The sequence below is a fragment of the Mobula hypostoma genome, chromosome 28 (assembly GCF_963921235.1).
Source record: "Mobula hypostoma chromosome 28, sMobHyp1.1, whole genome shotgun sequence".
NCBI lineage: Eukaryota > Metazoa > Chordata > Chondrichthyes > Myliobatiformes > Myliobatidae > Mobula > Mobula hypostoma.
Window position 1 is genome coordinate 13,242,524 of NC_086124.1, and position 6,000 is coordinate 13,248,523.

Consider the following 6,000-nt stretch of genomic DNA (forward strand, 5'->3'; position numbering starts at 1 on the left):
CAACATCCCATGCAACAGAGTCATCTGAAAATGAATTATGAGTCAACCGGAATCTCCGGAGCTGAAGGCCTCGAAATCCTCGGCTTTCAGTGGCCGGGGAGAGGTTGAAGGCGCTCGGCAGAGGATGGCGCTCGGGAGGCTGGTTGGAAGCTCGAAGTTTTCGGACAGATGGACTCAGTGTCGGCTGTGGTCGGCTGCTTCCAGGGTATCAGCAAGTTTACAGTGCCTGGAGGTTTATGGCAGGGAGTTTCTCCCTTTTGCCGCCGTTATCAGGGACTCGGGAGCCGATCGACTCGGGGACTTTTGAGACTTTATTTTACTGTGCCCATGGTCTGTTCTTCATCAAATTATGGTATTGCTTTGCACTGCTGTATCTATATGTTATACTTATGTGGTTCTGTCAGTGTTAGTCTTTGGTTTATCCTGTTTTTCTGTGATATCACTCCGGAGAAACATTGTATCATTTCTTAATGCATGTATGCATTTTGAAATGACAATAAAAGAGGACTGAGTGTTCTCATAATCTAAAAATCTAAATTAAGAAAGGTACTGAAAGATGCCACAGCAGTGTTCAAGACAGTACTGGAGAACTCAGACATATCAGGGGAAAAATAATGTTAAATGAAAATGCTACATCCAAGTATTACAAAGCCCATCCGGTTACTTATACCATCTGTGATAAAGTAGCCAATAAGCTAGATCTCATGAAGTCTGAATGAATATTTTCCAAGGTTGTGTGGAAACTATGGACAAAACTAGTGGTTCCCGGTCGTTAAGATAAATGGTTCTGACAGGATCTATGGTGAGTTTAAGGTCACCATCATCCCAGTAGTGAAACTTGATTAATACCCTTTGCACAAGATAGAGAATATCTTTGCAAACCTTTCCGGAGGGAAACACTTCAGCAAAGCGGATTTAGCTACAGAGAGAAAACCTGCCTACAGATGGAGATGGAAGGAGAGTCCAAAGTGTTTCTCACCATAAGCACTCACAAAGGGCTTTATCACTGTAATAGGCTTAGTCTTGGAGTAGCATCTGCATCTGCACTCTGGCCGAAAGCTATGGACGAGGTGCTACAAGGCTGTCCAGGCACTCAGTGTTACCTGGATGACATCATTGTTGCCAGTAAGGATGACAAGGATCATCTCCAAAAGCTCAAGACAGAGTTAGAAAAATCAGAAGACTATGGGCTTAGAGCACAATGCAACAAGTGTGAATTCTTTAAACCAAGCATCACTTACTGTGGTCACACCATTGACACACAAGTTTTACATTTGTGCTGAGAAAGCTTGAGGAGTGGATGCCCCAAGGCTGAAGGACGTGTCACCGTTGTGGTCCTTTTCAGGATTTGTCAGTTACTATACTTGGTTCCTACTCAAACCTGACTATTGCACTCTACCCCTTGAACTCATTACTACAGATTGGAAAGAAATATCAATGGACAAAGCATTGTGAGGTGGTTTTCCAAAAGACAATGGAAATTGTGACGTCAGGTAATGTACTTACACATTATGATTCACATGGTCCAGTGAAGCTTGCCTGTGACCCCTTGCCTTATGGTACAGGTGAGATCATGTCACGTGTTATGAATGGCGCAAGAGAACCCCGTAGCCTTTGCGTTACATTCTCTTACCACTGCAGAGAAAAATTATTCGCTGATTGACAGAGGGGCCTTGAGTCCAGTTTGGAGTGGAAAATGCTTCAACCAGTTCTTGAATGGGAGAATTTACCCTCATTACCGATTATCAAACACTAGTGCCTACATTCAACCCACAGAAAGGTGTTCTGCTAACAGCAGCAGCACAAGTGCAGAGATGGCCTCTGTTTCTAGGAGGACACAGTTACAAGATTGAATTCAAGAGGGCACCCAATCATGGATGGGTTGTCCTGCTTACCCTTGGAAAAGGAAGTACCTGAAGAATTTACAAAACGGGAGACTCCTCTTGACATATTCTCCCTAATGCAAAGAGAAGAGGGTGGCCACTCCAGAATGAATATCTGTTATTTGTTAAGTAAGATGCCGTGCACAATCCTGATTTGATGGAGACGGATGTGAGAAGCACAGAGGAACATCTGGTGAAATTTCTGAAATGCCCGCTTCGCTGCCACTGCTACTGCGTGATCCGAAATCTCCGGAGGGGAAGGCCCTGAATCCTCGGCTTTGCCTGTTGCCTGTTGCCTGGGCTGGGGTCGAAGCGCTCGGCAGAGATGGTGCTCGGTGCTCGGTGTCGGAGGGCGGGTCGGAGGCTCGAAGTTTTCGGACAGACTCAGAGTCGGCTGTGGTCGGGTGCTTCCAGGGTGCTGCATCGGCAAGTTTGCGGCGCTGGAAGCTCATGGCAGGGAGTGTTTTTATTCCTTCTACCATCTACATAAGATGATGGGGCTATTGGGACTTTGAGACTTTTTTTTACTGTGACTATGGTCTGTTCTTTATCAAATCACGGTATCGCTTTGCACTGTTGTAACTATATGTTATAATTATGTGTTTTTTGTCAGTTTTAGTCTTGGTCTGTCTTCTGTTTCTGTGATATCATACTGGAGGAACATTGTATCATTTCTTAATGCATGCATTACTAAATGACAATAAATGAGGACTGAGTGTCCTCATAATCTAAATCTAATCTAATGCAAATAGAAACTCTTCCTATTATGGCAGAGATGATCCCAAGAGAAACCAGAAAGAATCTCACACCTGTCTCAGGTCTACATGGTAACCCAAAGTGTCAGGAATGTGCAACAGAAATTCCAGCCCCTCAATTTTACCAGCACTGGATGAACTTGCCCTTGATGGAGGTTGTGAGGATTGAGAGTTGCTGTACCAGCCAGACTGAGAGCTAAAGTGTTGGAGGAGCTACATACCGGTTGAAAGAAAGCATTGGCTCGAAGCTTTGTCTTGTAGCCTAGGATAGATCGGCAGATTGAGCAGCTTACCGTGCACTGTTCAGAATGCCGGCGCGTCCAGAAGATGCCAAGACGAGGCAGATGGACAGGAACACAGAGCCTTGGTCTAGAGCACAGGAACACAGAGCCTCAGACTTGAAAGACAGGAACATGGAACACAGAGCCGGGACCCCTCCTTGGGAACAGGACATAGGGCCGGGACTCATACACAGAATGCTGAACACGACGAGATGGTTCCCAACACTAGGGTAGCGGCAAACGGCTGGACCTACCTAGCGAAGGTGTGGACACAGAGATAGTTCTAATCTCAGCGATAGACAGTTCCTTATCTTGATATAGCAAGGCTCCGGTCTCGCTCTGGTGGTAGAACTTGACAAGGCTGTGGGCAAGGCTCCAGACACAGGTTGCAGGCAAGGCTCTGTGTTCTGCATTCCTGTCGTCCCAAGTCCAAGGTTCCGAGGTTCCTGTCTCCCAAGACGAAGGCTCAGGCTTTGTGTTCTCATCCTGTCCATGTGCTTCGTCCTGTGCTGGAGTTCCCTTGTCCTGTACTGGAGTTCCCTGGTCTTGCTCTGGAGTCTCTTGTTCTGTCCTGTAGCCTCGCTTAGTCCTGTCTCCCTAGACCACGTCATGTCTTCCCCTAGTTCTGGAGTCCGAGCCCGAGCCAAGAACCAGGTTTTGGGTCCTCGTCCAGTCTCTGGCTTGGAATCTGAACCCAAGCCTCATCATGTCCTCGCCTCGAAGAACCCAAGCCTCATCATGTCCTCGCCTCGAAGGACCCAAGCCATGAAGTACCCAGGCCATGAAGTACCCAAGCCATGAAGTACCCAAGCCATGAAGAAACCAAGCCATGTCCAGTCCTGTAGCCACATCATGTCCAACCCTAGTTCCGGGGTCCGAGACTGAGTCAAGACCCAAGTTCTGGGTTCTTGTCCAGTCTCTGGCTCAGAGTCCGAACCCAAGCCTCGTCATGTCCTCGCCTCGAAGAACCCAAGCCTCGTCATGTCCTCGCCTCGAAGGACCCAAGCCTCGTCATGTCCTCGCCTTGAAGGACCCAAGCCATGAAGAACCCAAGCCATGTCCAGTCCTGTAGCCATGTCATGTCCTCGCCTAGTTCTGGGGTCCGAGCTCGAGTCAAGACCCAGGTTCTGGGTCCTTGTCCGGTCTCCGGCTTAGAGTCCAAGCTCAGGCTCCTAGTTCCCAGTTCCTTGTCCTGGTCCGGCTTGCCCAGCCAATGTCCTAGCCCAAGTCTGTGTTCTTGTCCCTGCTCTCTAGTCAAGTCCTGTTCCTAGTACTTCAATGTCTGTGTCTTGCATTTGGGTCCGCCCCCAGCGCTCCACCCTATGTCAGTCTCAGAAAGGCAGCATCCATTATTAAGGACCTCCAGCACCCAGGGCATGCCCTTTTCTCACTGTTACCATCAGGCAGGAGGTACAGAATCCTGAAGGCACACACTCAGTGATTCAGGAACAGCTTCTTCCCCTCTGCCAACTGATTCCAAAATGGACATTGAACCCATGAACACTACCTCACTTTTAAAATTTATATTATTTCTGATTTTTGCATGATTTTTTTAATCTATTCAATATTGATTTACTTGTTTATTATTATTATTATTCTATATTATGTATTGCATTGAACTGCTGCTGCTAAGTTGACAAATTTCACGTCACGTGCCAGTGATAATAAATCTGAGTCTGACTGTGTGGAATCATCCCCCTGGGTACTAAGTCACGTATCTGTGACTAATCAAGCAAACCTCTGGTGCATCGAGTACTCACATTGTTGTCTAAGCAATATGCCTTTGTCACAGTAACTTAATCGTGTTGCAATTCCGGACAGACCACAATTGCTAATTGTAATTGTTAACGTCTCGATATTTTGTAATTTTACGATTCTTGGCGTGAACGCAGCTAGTGACTCTAAGGAAACAACATTTCAAGGTTCAAGTACATTTATTGCCAAAGAATGTTTACTGTAGACAACTGAGATTCGTCTCCTTACAGGCAGCCACAAAACAAAGACAAGTAATAGAACCCATTTTCTAAAAAAGACCATCAAACACGCCAATGTACAGAAAACAGTTGTGCAAGTAACACTCAGAGCTGAGGTTCACGAAAGTGAGTCCACAGCCACGAAGCCGGCCATCACCGCGGCTGATCCAGGAGCTAACTGAATCAAATTGTCAAGGATTCAATTAGAGCTTCTTTACCATGAGACTGCACTAGACTCTATCCCCCCATCCCCCCACCCCCCCACCCCCCCAACCCACACACACCCGATGTCCACAAGTGTCAGTGAATGCAGCAAAGTAATTTAAGTCAGTTTAAAATTCAATCCCTTTTTTTTGGATAATTGGTTAGTCAGAAATCTAGTATATATTTACAGTGTGAAATGGATGGCGGGGTGGGGATATGTCTCTGCCAAAGGAGGTTAAAGGCGCTCTTTCTCTCCACTAGCCTGCAGGCCACCCTTGGGCAAGGTGTGCACTTGCTTAGCAACCCCTCCCCCCCCCCACCCTCTATCAGGGTCATGTGAAGCCGTGGGAGCAGGTGGTGGACGGTCGTATGAGCCGCTGGTGCAGATCACGTATCCTGGTTATGTGGCCACTGACGCCAGGCAGACAATCTCAGAAGAGATAATGGCTTGGGTCACCAGTCTTGTAAAGACACTGTCCAGAAGAAGGCAAACCACTTCTGTGGAAAGAATTTGCCAAGAACAATCATGTCATGGAAAGACCATGATCGCCCACATCACATGACAAAGCACGTAATGATGATGTCATATAACATGTCACACAACAAACGAATGAATCAATGGTTCTGGGGTTGAGAGCGTGAACAGTTTTAAGTTCCTCAGTATACACATCACCGAGGATCTCACATGGTCTGTACATGCCAGTTGTGTGGTGAAAAAAGCACAACAGTGCCTCTTTCTCCTCAGACGGTTGAAGAAGTTTGGTATGGCCCCCAAATCCCAAGAACTTTCTATAGGGGCACAAATGAGAGCATCCTGACTGGCTGCATCACTGCCTGGTATGGGAACTGTACTCCCCTCAATGGCAGGACTCTGCAGAGGAGTGGTGCAGACAGCCCAGCGCAT